This window comes from Melozone crissalis, unplaced genomic scaffold (assembly GCF_028551555.1).
Source record: "Melozone crissalis strain CALT ecotype California unplaced genomic scaffold, PUWL_Pcris_2 ptg000005l_1, whole genome shotgun sequence".
Lineage (NCBI taxonomy): Eukaryota > Metazoa > Chordata > Aves > Passeriformes > Passerellidae > Melozone > Melozone crissalis.
In genome coordinates this window covers 59,604,285-59,619,382 of record NW_026535783.1, presented here as the reverse complement: position 1 = coordinate 59,619,382, position 15,098 = coordinate 59,604,285, and positions in this window count along the sequence as shown.

Below are 15,098 nucleotides of genomic sequence, written 5' to 3'. Positions count from 1 at the left end.
CAGTGATGGATCAATAGCAGGCTTCTATGGCAACAGTAATGAAAGTTTCTTGTTCGTTGAATATTCACATAAATAGCAATATAATTAATGGCTCCAAGAAAAATTTAATCCTATATCCCCTTTTGATTTATAGCGTTGTGTATTCTAGTAGGTTAGAATATAGAAGGTGTAATGAGTATTATGTTTTATTTTCTCATATATTCCAAAGGACAACTGATTCAATCTTTAATTTAGTTCCACCTGAATGGCTCCTGACTTTCGGCCTTACTACCAAAAGAAAAACAGACCCTAAATTTTGTGTTTTCTCAGTAATTTCTTGTTCCTGCACTTGCACTGAACTCCTCTTTTACTTGAGTGGAAACAATTGTTCACAAATTTACCACTATAACTTCTTTTACTTCTAATGACTCCATGTAAAAGTACTGCAGTATTTTGATATTTCAATCTCAGCAGTGTTGAGATCACCAAAATGATCATTTTATCTGTATCTGTAGAAGGTAAGATCCAGCTTGGTTCATTCTAATAAAAAGCCAAATGCACAAAGATATATTCTTTGAGGAATTAAAATATCGACTTCTTGTTCTCATTCAAGAAACAAAAAATGTCCTCTCCTAATTCATGGTTAGCTTAAAAGGACATAAAGAATATTTAGGTTAGGTTTTCCACTGTAATGTTTTAAAGGGAGCATTAATGTAATTTATTGTTTCAGAAGGCCATTAAAAATATATGGTGACATTGTGTTAATTTTTCAAAAGCAATATCCTGAGATATCTCTAGAAGTTTATTTATTATGATGATAAACAAATAAATTACCTATATATTTCAGAAAAAAACTTTGAAGAAATGTTCTTAGAAACTGCAAGACTCACAAAAGTCTACAGCACATTTTATTATTATGCAAAGTGAAAGGAAATATTTTACAAAGTGTTCTAAGTGATTCAGATACCTACTGTTTTCTAGAATTACTTCATTCTAGAAAGATTCTAGAAATATTTCATTTAAGGTAAAATCTTTTTTTAACTATTTATACATAACTAAGGGCATAGTATGTAACTGTGACTATATCCTAATAGGATATTGAAAATCCCACTAGGATTGATTTACACCCTTAGGAAACTCAGATATCTCAAAAGTTGGCTTCTACTAATCACTGTTTAAAGTTCTTTCTGTTTTAAGTGAAGCTCAGGAAACTGAGAGCTTAAGACACTTCCAAGACATACCACATACTTAAAAACTACTTGATAATTTTTACTCAATAAAAATACTGTTGCATTTTGAAATTATTTTAATTCCTCAAATTTGGTAAATAGGTCAGGTTTTTATGACAAAAACTTTCTTTTTAGAACACATCCTGTGACCTCTTCTTGTGTGTTTTGCTGTAAAATAACACAAATGAAATATTTGATGTACATTTTCCCTAGATAATAAAAATGTGGAGTTTCCTTATATTGTACACATGTCACAACTGATAATTAGTGGAAATAAAAATGATAGAATTGAGAATATTCAGTGTCCTGAAACTGAAAGAAATTTTACTGAATAACTTAGTTCTACCCCACTCAATGCATTTGTTCTGTGTGCATCTTGCATTTTCATTGAGAAATTTAAACTTATTTACTGTCTCCAAATAGGTGTGAATAATTCATTAAAGTTGTCTATGAAAAAAAGGAAAACATCCAGCAAGTACTTGCCTATTTAGTACCATTAGGACAGGGTCATTTTTACTATCCAAAATATAAGTGGCCTTTGGGACATATAGTTATTTCTTAGGCATTTTTTAAGCCTTAAGGAGGCATCAGTATTATGTTTTTCACACTGCTTTCCTCACAAAGTTGTCTGTGGACTGAAAAACCCCAATTATTCAGATGTATTTTCTACTTGAAGATGTCTTTTTAACATCTTCAAGTAGAAAAAAAGAAAAAGGGGAGTGACCAAATAAAAATTTGGAATATAATTTTGGGAGCTATGAGATGTGTATGTCCAAGATACATACTTTGTGCCTCTGTGTCTTGTCTGTGTGCAAAACAAGCTGTAAGAGAAGAAAGAAAAAAAAGGAAAAAGAAAATGAAAGAAAAAAAGAAAAAGAAAAAGAAAAAGAAAAAGAAAAAGAAAAAGAAAAAGAAAAAAGAGGAAAAAGGCTTTTCAGAAACTCTATCCACTACCTCTGAAAACAGATTATATAACAGCACAGCACTTTCCATTCATCATAGGGAAAAACATCTTCTCTTTCTATTTAGTTTTGCTTTCATTTCTGGCTCCATCCCACAAATAAATTGCATTATTTGCCTTTTATCTCTCTGGATAATATTTTATGTATCTTCTGCTCTGTTTGAGCTACTTACATGGACAGATGGAGTGGAATCCTACCTGCTGGCAACAGCTTAATTTGTGGCAGGAACTCTACCAGTCTTTCTTACCTCAGGCTGTTTATGGCATAACATGAGGCATAACATATCATTTACCCTTGTGATAGTGAAGCAGATGTTGCTCTGCCCTGCGTAATCTCCACCTGGCACCATTTGAGTTGCCTGTAGCTGTAACACATGCAGTCAAGAGGTCAGCCTGCATGCCACTTGCGCTCTTTAAAATGGTTAAGGCCTTTTCCTCTTGTCTATTTTTAGCCTAGTGCCTGTTAGATGAAGCATCGTATCATTAGTGATTAGAAGAAAGCAAAATTCTACAGAGAAGCCTTTTGGTTTCAGTTGAGGCAGCAGACAGTCCAGTCATTTCTCCTATTCAATTCAAATTTATGACTGACTACTCTTCAGTGATGGATGGTTGTACTGGCAACATAGCCAGGGGGAGAAGAAGCAATGCTTTTGTAGCAGTTTTTCCTTTTTCTCTTTCCAGGTGCATATCTGAAATCTCATGCTAGGATTTCCATGAAAAAGAACATGAATATTGAACTTTCATTTCTTTAAATGGAGTATACTTTAGTGAGTGAGATTAATACACAGTATTGGAATTACAAAAAAACCTCTGTGGTTTAATGGTTTTAAGCTTTTGGATTTCTGCTCCTAGTTCCCCATCCCCAGCCCCAAAGAACAGTTTAGGGTTATAGCATTTACTTAAGACTTCTGTGAATCTTTGACATTTTTTCCTCAATTCTTCTGGCTTTCATAAGTGTATAGTAACCTAGACCCATTATATCAAATGACATGAAATATTCTTATCATGAAGAAAGGGAGAGGTAGTTGAAAAAAGTCTTTTTATCTCTCGTTCAGCTGCCATCTGCCAGTAAATTTGCACTTGATTTCTTTAAGAAAATTTCATTAATGTGAACCTGCAAAATGCTGGTAGTCTTACTTTCAATTCACCTGAATTCAATCTGTAATTAATGTCTTGTCTACAATTACACTTGTAATTAAGTGTAAATGGGAATGAACATAAATGGAAAGAAGTTGAAGACTGAGAAAAGTATGAGAAGTATAAACTCAAGGAGAAACTCTTTCTTCAAATAATATGCATTGAAAATATAAAATTAGTAGCATAAATTAGCACTGCCAAGGAAGGAATCTGGAATGATTTTCTGTATGGTATTTATTACAGGACAGGTTAATGAAGTTATTTTGAGGATGAGATGCTAGTCAGAGTTAGTGTGGCAAAAGAAAACCTGAGGTAGAATTAGACTCACAAAATCATTCTCTCAGTTCTTTTTTCATCTATTCTATAATTTTTGTCTTGATTTTTCAGATAATTTCTCTGCCATCTTTATAACCGGTAAATCAGAAAAGCTGCCATAAGCAGATTCAGGAAAAACTCTTAAATCAGTGAATTTCAAGGTATCTCCTCTGTTACTTTAGCTTTTCATCGTGAAGATCTGCAAAAAATTGGGAGCCACTGTTTCACTTTTATTCTGTGAAGTCTTGAAAATGTGACTTTAAATATTCCACTGATTCAATCTATAATTGACACTCCTCTCTAAAAAGCCAGAAGCAAACCTTCCATGAGCACCACTGGGACTCCAACCAAACTTTAAATGACCATAGGAACACAGAAGTTGTCACTGTTTAAGAATAGCAAATATTGGGAAGCAGAAAAGAAATTCATTTAATATTTTACACCTTTTTTTCCTTCCATTAATGTATTTTTAGAAATGTCAAACTTGGATACTATTTCTGTTCAAAAGAATGATGTTTTAAGAGCCTAGTATTCCCTCAAGGCTGATCTTCTTCAGCATCTCTTCCCTCTTTCTTACACACACAAAGGGTGAAAGAAATGGGACATTAAGCATTCTTTTACCTTAAGGAGCTAATAAATTAAAATCTGAATAAGAATGAAGAAAAAACACACCATTTGACTTGGTAAGTTTGCTTTTTTTGTCTGTTTTCTTCTGTTTCTAACTGATGTTGTCTGCACAAACCAATTTGCAACTGTACTCCTTTTCTTAAGTATTTAAATATTTTATGTTGCATTACAGGCTTTGAGAACCTAAAAGCATGGAAGTCTCAGGGAGAAGAAACAAGGTTGGGTTTTTGTTTGGTTTTTTTTTTTTTTTGATCCTAGATAATATACTCTGTTCGATTCTTCAGTTCACAACTTTTTACTTTCTTTCCAAACAGTTCAAGATGAATCATTACAGATTAGTGTGGATTTGCCTTTTCTGAGTTCATTTAGGATTCGCTCTTCTTTGGAGAACCTAAACCCCCCTAAAAAAACCCCAAAATAGTTTTCACTAAGGAACACTAAGGCTTAAATAGAAGCTAAAGTACATTTTACCACGTACTCCTAATTTATTTACCTAGTTTTCTTCTACATTGTTTAGGCAGAAGCAGGCTTTTAACTGAAGGTGTCTCAAGCTTTTATCCAAGTTTCTTGAGACAGCTTTCTGATACAGGTCTAGTACAAGTCAATAACATATTAATGACCATAAGGAAGTGTCTGCATTTTCTTAAATATTTGGCAATACTGTTTCACCATTGCTTGTTTGCTGTCTATTCTGCTTTTTATTCCTTCCAGCAGTTTCTGTGGTGGTGGTAGTATCAGATTGGGAAATAAAAAAAAATATATTGTAACATATGTATTATCCATTCTGTTAATTTAAATAATGCATCTCTTCAGCTTTCTCATCATTGACCCCAATCTTAGCTATGAAATGGAAACACTCAGACTTACTGTGACTATATAAAATCTGCACAAGGCTAACTCTGATGGGCAGTCTTACTAATATATCCTTCCCTGTATGCCTTCCCATCTGAACTTTCCCAGAAAATATGATGTGAGTACTCTTTAACGGAAAATCTATATTTATTATATGTACATGTATGTACATATGTTCATAGTTGTATTTATTGAAAATACTCTTCAATTGAAAAATATTTCTTTGGTTAACCAAGTGGCTCCAATTAATTTTTAATATTTACTAGATAGAATTTTCTAAAATATTTCTTTAACAAGAAATCAAACCAAAACAATTCTGGAGCAAATATTTCATCTCCCAGCTTCTTTTGCAGATAGTGTAAACATACAGCATGAAATGCTTGCAACTTTTTACTAAAAATCATGAATGATTTAATGAGACATTCTTGATTTAGAGAAAGTAAAGTTATAAACTTGAAAAAAATAACCGCCTTTTAAAAATTCTGAATATCTGACAATGTTTCACTTTTAAATGTATAGATAAAAAACAATTTGCATCCATCTCAGACAGCAGCTGACGCTCTACTAGATAAAGCTGGAAAAAGGAAAGAATTAAACAGACATAATATTCCTATTCAATTCCTCGCTGCAACCCCCCACATGATCCACCATAACATATTTCCTAAAATTTGAATTTTTAATGTGATTAATTTTTATTATTCATTTTTTTTTTAGAAAGTATTCCAGAACAATGAGGGATTGTTTGGAGTTAGGTGGAAAGTCTTTGGAGTGAAGATGAAATGCACAGAAAATCTAGAACAGCATGTCTTTTCCTCACAGTATGCAAAAGTAATTATGTTTGTTATCCCTTGATCTTTAGCTGAAAATGAATTTTTTAAAAAAATTAAAATTTAAGATTGCTGAAGGGCTCATTAAAACATGCACATTTTACTGCTGACTTGCTGCTATAAGTCAGCAGCAAGCTTGGCAATAATTCAACTTGTACTAGTGTTTTTTATATTTTTCTTATGACAATTTCTGAAATGTAAAACTTGCTGTAATTTAATGGTTCTCCCTACGACTTTGGAAGATAAAGACTTAAAAATAAAGATGATGAGTCAGGTATAAATCAGTTAATTCAATGAAACAAGAGCTCACAGAATCTGCAGGGATCAGTATGTGACAACTGTTCTATTAAAAAACAAACTGTTGCATAAAGAACATTCATAATATTTTATAAATCAATCATTGCTTTAGTTCCTCTTAAACAATAAAAGTGTAAAGTATATGGATCAAGATACTTATAACTGCTAGCCTGATTTATAAAGCTGAAGCAAGCTTTATAAATGTTAAAGGCTAACTTCCTCTCCATTGATTTAAGATGACATACTCCCATAGTGTATTGCGGTTAAGACTGTCCCTGTAGAGCTACATAAAACAAAACAGTGTGACTTCTCATTTTTGCCATCTCCAGGGAAAATCAGAATCATTAGCCAATAATAGCATCAGAGGAAAACCTATTAAACATATTATAGGTGTCAAACTAACAGGACAACAAAAGTGGGCGTGAGCAGAGACAGTGGCCCACAGGGGATGAAATAATAGTTTTGTCTACTGCATTTTAGTGTCTGAAGTAGAGTCCATTTGGGTTTACACTTTTCAGCAACAACTGTTGAAAGCAATCTCAAGTTTCAATTTCATAACAACTTTCCTGCTTTGTAACTGATCTTATTCATTAGTATCTGAGAAATAAAAGCTGATGAGCAACACATTTTGGCAAAAGTTAATTATGAAACTCTTATCCCACAAAAATAATTTGCAACCTAGTGTTGACACAAGAATGAGTACTCATTCACAACGGTTTTATTATTAATTGCTTTGAGAATCAAGTTCACTAGGCACACTGAGCTGAAAGAGTGAAATGAGAAGTTTGTCTAAAAAGAAAATTCCTTAAAAAAAATCATGCTTTAAGAATTTCTTTTCAAATACTGCCTGAGAGTTAGCAACAAATAAGATCATGTCTTAAAGGGCAGTCAAGTGAGAACTCTATTCACAATGAAAGTTATGTGGAAACACGGAGAAACAACAGGAACGTTTCTGAATCTGAACTTATGCATATAGAAGAAACGTAATGAAAGTCAGTTAAACTCAGTCAAAACCATCAACAGCAAAACCAACAACAGCAAAAAAGACTGGATAATGTAATTTTGAGTTTCCTATAAATACTTTTTTTAGAAAACACATGTAAGAAAAGCAGTTTTGGGATGGTGAGGTCTGCAGAAGGTGAGGACAGGCCACCAATACACAGAACTTTTGCAGATGTTATGTGCTACTCACTGAAATATTTTCAAATTGATAGGAGTTAGAAACCACATTCAGACATTTTTTGGAGAAAACTCCTTTGGATTTCTCTGCAATAAAGTTTCCCTAGACAAAACCAAACTGAGAAATAAGACATGTTAGAAAGTAAGAAATACTATAGTCTGGCACCTACTGTTAATAATTTTTGATTGAGAGTATAAACACTATATTCCTTTAAAATTGTAGTCTAACTGCACATAGGATTTTAAATATTGAGATTTTCAACTACAGTTAGAATTTTTAACAGCCATTCACTCATCATCACCTGAAAACCTATGACAGGCTTAATAAGTAACTTTGGTTCTTCTGCAATGAACTGACAATCAAAGTAGGAAAAGTTATTCTCATATCAAAATAATGTTATGTGAGTTTCAAAGGAAGGTATGATTCTGTAATGTTTCTGATCACTATTAAGTCTGTTAGTAAGTGTTAAAGAAATAGTACTTTGAAACAGCAAAATTTTATGGAATTAACCAAAAAAACTATTAAAGTAATACAGTCAGAAGTTAACTTCGATTTTCTTTGAAGCCCTGTGCATTCCTGTAATGCAATCTCAGAGTTATATCCACTGATATGGGTGTAGTGAACTTTAAATGAGCTCTTGGTGCCAGGAATGGTGCCAGCTCAGGAAGTGCCGATGGAATTGCTCAGGACTTTCATTAAGCTATTGAAATAAATATGCTTCAACTACACCTTATTTTTTCATACTCAATATTTAAAATGCTGAGTGACAGCTTACCAAAAATGCAAATATGTTCTGTATAATTTAAATAATAAAATTATAAAAATAATGGCAAGAAAAATACAAAGTAGAATTAGAAATAGTTCAAATTTGAGATAACAATTGGGTCTTCTTATGTTCAATGAATTTTTATAATAGATCCTGCAAAATATTTTCAATTATACTTTTCTTAAGGTCTGCAGAATTTATTGTGAAAAACACAAAAATTATTCCACTGATTTCCACTGATTATTCCAATTGCCATTATACCTGGCAGTTTAAGAAAACATTAATTTCTTCATTTCGAATTTTTTTCCTTTTCAGTAGTTTCCCTTCTTTCTCAGGTACATAGAGAGAGGGAGAACACACTTGCCATTTAGGTTTCTCTAGGACTTCAGAGAAATAAGTACAAGTAATTGCTTATAGTGTAATGATTGATATGACTTGATTTTTTTTTCCAAAAAGGTGGTAATAAGCCAATATCATGTGAATTTACTAAAAATTTTCCATGTTAATTGCATTCATTTCTTCCTAACTGTATTCTAGATTAATTAAATTTATCCCTTCAATAACACAATGATAAAATTTACTTTGCTGTTTTCTAGTTAGAGAGATGTGAATGATTATTTTAATTAATCGGAAAGCTTTAAAATTTAAAAAAAATCAAATATTCACACTTTGCTAGGAAAACATTAAATACCAGATTGATAAGAGTCTGAAATAATTAGTACTAATGACAATGCTTGACATATACATTTATCTTTTTGATCAAAGCATGATATCTTACATATAACACAGGAATAGTGTGAGTTTATTTAATCTTGATTGACAGCTTATGAAAGTGATATGCTTTGACAAATAAGAAAGCAGTATTTTAATTTAAAAAGAGCATTCACAACTGAAAGCACCCACTCAAAGAAGAACTCTTTGAGCAATAGACATAATACACCTCTTAGAGGTACCTCTCTGAATATAGCATATGAAAAATATGGTAAGAGTACTAAGTGTTTCAGATAATTCTCTGCTAAGGACCACAAATCATTTTAGCTATGCCAATGCATTGCTGTGTAATATCTGAAAGTCCTGTATTTTTGACCATCATTTCATAAGTGGAGAAACTGACTCACCAAGTATAACACCAAGGTTGTTGAATGGATTCTGAATTAAAAAAAGAATTAAAGATACATCAGTAAATGGAAAATGATTTACTGAGGGTCAGCTGTGCCAAAATAGCTAAGTATACTTATTTGATAAGATAAATTTCTCTAAACAGAGGAAATACAATAATTTTAATCTGGACTTCAGTAAAATATTTGACAGTGTTTGTTGTGTGGGAGATTTGAGGTCACACAGGGAAGTAAAGGATTAGTCCAGGAATTATAAGGTGAGTTAATAAGTTTCTTTGAGAATAAAGAGCAAATTATAGTGAAAGGAGATAATATGTGCAGCTGAATTCCTTACTGGTTTGCTAGAGGATTCCCTCATGGAATGGTCTTTGAATGGCTGTTGTCTTTATATCCTTAATATTGTCAGTTGCACGAAAGCTGGGTGCATGCTGATGACAGAGAGAGAACAGGGAGCCATCACTAAAGAGGCTATGGGAATCTTACAGGACAAACATGTGAAATAGAAAGTTAAATTCAATATAAAAAAGACAATAAAGAAGCATTTAGAAGCTTTAAGAAGTCATCTGGAGAGTGGAGACAAGGGTTGTAGTGGTAAGACACTGATACAAAGTAGTTGAGTTGGCTGTAAGAGACAAATTTTACTACAAAATCAATTTGCAGAAAAGAAAAAGGAAAACAATGACATTCTCATTGACAGCTGTATTAGTTAATCCTGATCAACACACTCTACTGCCTTTTGCTTTTTCCTGATTTTCCTCATTATCCAATCACTTGTCAATTAAATCAGCATTTAATTCTAAGGAAGGCTGTTGCTGCAATAAAGAGCAGAATTGCCTTACTTCACCTTGACTTCACAGTATGCCAAGATTGTCAGAACTGCCATGAAAGCCAAGTCTTTATGTTCTTATTTTAAAAATCACACTTTAAAAGTCCTTTCTTACAGAATGCCACAAAAAAGGAGTTGGCAGAATTCCTCCCTCTTTCCTAAGTTCTTGCTCTGCAAGGTGCACACTTTGACATGTGGGTTACATGTAATATCAAATCTACCCACTTACGTCTTTTCCTTCTGGTACATATAATCATAAATTTCATATCAAAGAAAAACAGGACAAAACAAATACAGTAACAATGGAGATAGGCACTATTCCTGCAGAAACACTTCCTTTAAATCAAACTTGCTGGTAATCCTGAACTCACTGGCATGGCCCACACCTGTAAATATATACTAACCTTAATGTGCATTCAGGTTTCTTTTATGACTTCTTATGACTTTTAACTTGGGTTTTCCTTCTTCTTTTAAAGACAATCTATGTGACTTTTCATAAGGACCACATTTTTATCAAATAAAAAAGCTAAAAATATTTGTGACTACGGAAACTATTTCTTTCATATAATATATATTTTTGGAATAGAGTAATATTCTTATACTTTCTAGAGGAGGGGAGAACATGCTCTTGGTTTTCTTAAAAGTACAAATAATCTATTCCTATAAATTCTTTGATTTCAAATTAACAGGAGATCATATAACTAATATCAAACAAGTAATGTTAGAATGCTGATGACATTTTTTATCATTCTAATCTATTCACAGGTTTTTTTCTGTGAAAATACTGAAATTATGCATGCAATTTCTCTCTTTAATGAACGTGAATTTATGTTTCTGCTGTACAATATGAATTCAATGGTCTTGAAGGGGAAAATGTTGAACCAGTCCTGTGGGAGGAAGGGGAAGCTTCTACCTTGTTTTACTGTTGTACTTTAATTTTGACCAGGAAAAAAAGCCCTTGTGGTGCTGGAGTGAGCAATGCATTCTGTTATTACAACCTATGGACAACAAAATAACACAGTGGTGGATTTCATGTGGAGAACTTACTTGGCTTGTTAAGTCTCAATGTTCTTATTGCAGAAATGCCAGCAATCTGTATTTTTCTGGCAATGAATATTGTAGTCTACACAGGATTTTTATAAAGAAACATTTTTCAGCATGTTTTTCTTGATATTCTTTACTGTTAGCAATAAAATATAGCTTTAAGTTTTGAAAACTGAGCACTAAGAATGCAAAATCTGCAGTTAAATAGCTATAAATTTAGACATCTCCAGAAAAAAAATTCTCTGCCATCTAAATTGTAGCAATTTAAAGTTGAGAAAATAAGATTAAAAGGGAAAAAACCCTCAAAAATATCTATTAATAGTCATAGTGCACAAAGTAAATCTGATTAATTTATTTGGAAGGAACATGCCACATAGCTCTGTGTCATAAGATCTCTTGCTATTGGTTTTGCTCAATTTTAGCCAAAGATTTTGCCACTACTGCTTTTATTGTCTAAGCTTTGATTTGAAATGGTATTGAATAGACTAAGACTAATTTTTCTTTCCATTCATTGCAGGAAGGTTAGGCCTAGAGAAGAGAAAAAGGAAGAAGGGAAATAATTTTCACTTGTTTTCTAATCTGCTTTATCAAGCACACAGAGAATACAGTGAAGTCATAATTTTGTTCATCCTCTTAAAACACTGCAGTTTTTAAAATATATCATGTCACCTTCAGGCAAAATCTGTATTGCAATTAAAAAATAAATATTTCTTCTTGTGTTTTAGCTGCTAGATATTGATCTGCTGGCCAAGTATTTACTGTATGCTGCTGGCCAACATAATAGAATAAAGAAATTAGATAAAAATGGTACTAGCAATGTCTGTAAGCTTTAGCAAATTGTGTTATTTTTAGGAACTACTCTTGACAATTTAAGTAAGATTTTATTTTAAATGAATGATTCAGATGAAGGAGTTAACTATCCAGTCACTTTTACTATGCAGGCAAAAAAGAAAAAGATCCAGCAGACAGGAAGATGAAAAATTACTATCAGCTCAGGCTAAACAGTCAATGAAATATTAGTGAGTAAACAAACTTTCCTCACTTTTTGCTGTGCAAACAGCAGTCAGTTCAGCAGCAAGAGGAATGCTGATGGTAATGACAAAACAACGAAGTCAATTGTTCACATCAGTACGTAAAGCTTCAAAGTTTACAGATAACACAATCACTACCATTCATAACACTATGTTGACTTCTCCTGACATGTGTTTAAACCTTATCTTATAAAATGTATAATTTTTAAATAATGTAATCTCACCTTCTTCAAAAGCATCTTATCTTTTATTAACTTTTTTTTTCCCCCAAGAGTGAAATAACAACACAATCAGCAGCCTATTGAAAGACTTAGCAGAATGTGTTATTTGCATTGCAGGAGAGTGATCACTATAAAAAATGAGTGTTAGTGTGTACATTAAAGTCCAGACAAACAGTACAGACTGACTATATATAAAAAATACCACAAACAGGATGTTCCACTGACTTTGCTTCTCTGTTCCTGGCCAAATAAGTCTATTCCTTATCATACAATTTTACACATACTTTCTGCATGAGTCAGGGTACTATTTTATTATGGTGGTTTGGAACTTTTGTAACTGCTAAAGTCTCTGTTGGGTCTAGAAGATGCCTGTATTATTAGCTCTTTCACAGGTCAAAGATAAACCAAATTGAGATGTAAACATATTGCTTAAGAATATTTAGAGCTTATTGAGATTCACAGCAGTGAGTATTCTGAGTTAAATAAAGTTGGGATCCACAGACATATTAAGGTGGGACAAAGAACTCTGACGGTATCTATGTTGTTTTCCTCCCAGTTCCTGGTCTTTAGCCTTGTCTTAGGAAAAAAAAAAGTTATGATATGCACAGTGAAAAGTTATCAAAATTTTAGATTGGCTGCTTGGAAGTTCCCTGAGATGAGGTTATGAATTTGAGAATAAGGCCTATAATTCGTAATGCAGTTTACCTTTACCATTCTCTTCCTTTTGACTGGACAGAATCCTGTTTGTTTTCAGGGCAGGTTAGGGAACTTAAGTTGTGCATGTAATTTGTGCTCCAGTGTGCACTCTCACTTTAAACAAGTTTTGAAAGCTTTTCATTAATGAATTTGAATCATATATTGTGACAATGCTCATCTTCTTTGTTGTTTATAGCATAACAATCACATAACAATCAAACTTTGCAACTGATCTTGCAAATGCATTGCCTCCTTCTAAACAAACAACATTTTAAGCTACACAGTATGCTAGATATACATTATCTATATATGATGTCTGTTTCTGTGGCTTAAAGTTTATATTTTGTTAGAAGACTCTAATATAGTGTAGAAAGGTATAGAAAAAAATTTTAAAAATAATACATTTGTTATTTCCTTTTCCTCAGCTATATTACTTTTGCCTTTTTGCCCTCCTGATTTTCAGTGACTACTTTTTCTCTTTGGCTAAACAGAACATAAACTCATGTAATGAAACTTTTTTATTATTTATTTATATGCAATGCAACTGTGAAATTAGGCTGGCATTAATTTTTTTTTTTTCTAAGTAGCTATATAGTTCTATGCATTCCTAAAAAAGAATCGTGAAGGAGTCATGAAAGGAGAATCAGAATTGGAATGCAGAAGGATCTTGCATCTGAATTAACATGATATTGTGACAAGCCAAAAGATTTGATGAGGCAATGCATGTACTCCATGGTCCTGAATGGTTGTACTAGTCCACATGGAAAGCTCGCTTATCAAAATCGCTTAATGTAGATATATGAACCACTAGGTATTTATCACTTTGACAGATAGTCTCCCCAATTTCTTCAGATTCAGACATCTGTACTACAGGCTGTACTAAGAGAGGTTTTATAGATGATGTAATAGAAGAATGTGAATCAAAAAAAGCTGAGATCACTCATTTATTGATTTCACTTTTCATGCTCAAATTATTTAGTTGATTGATGATATTAGGTGTAAAAAGTAACAAAAACAGGACTAGACTATCTCCATCTTTTGCTGATAATCAAGATGTGTGGGATGGATTGCATTTGTCTGGAGGGCATATTTTCCTAATTTTTTTGTAGTATTTGCAAGTATCCTAGCCATTTCAATATCCATGAATCATGAAAGATAAGGATACAATGCAAAGGTTTTATTTCATTATTTATGAGCACCAGCAATTAGTTTTCTTCCTTGTTACTTTGAGATCTGTTTTTCTAAATTTGTTATCTAATCTGTTCAGAACTTGGCCTGGGCTTTTACAGTCAACTGTTGCTACTTTGATCCTCTGTGTGTCCATCCAAAATGTTCTACTTTCTTGCTAAAGGCCAAAGTTAAGGTGCCTCAGGAGAAGTACCCTTTTATAGGGAAGTTGTTTTATTCTCTTCCTATACATCCCTGTTATACATGTACTATGATTTTTTAACACATCAAGTGAGGATTGGAACATACCTTTTATTTTTTTTTTCTTATATAGTTTATTATGGTACTACAATAAATGTAGTTTACATGGAAGGTACCTTGAAGATGTGTTCAGCTTCCATGACCTACTGGCCAATCCTCCTTTGTCGCAACCCAGGGTGCAGCTGACCTTCAGGGCTGAGAGGGGGCATCCCATCCTTCTTTTGTATCAACTGCCCCACTCACCCACATGCCATCTGCAAATCTGCTGAGGGTGCCCTTGGTCCCACGGCCTGTGTTGCTGACAAAGATACTAAAAGCCACCAGTCCCAAGACAGAGCCCTGAGGGAACCACCCATCACAAGCCCTCACCTGGACATGCAGCCATTGATCACAACTCTCTGGCTGTGTCCAGCCAGACAATTCCTTCTCCACCAAACACTCCATCCTTCAAATCCAGGTGTCTCCAATTTGGTAACAATAGTGTCAGGTTTTCAAATGCCTGTTAAAAACCTTCTGTAGTAGTTTAGGGAGATGACATCAGGTGACTTTCCCTTGTCTGTCATC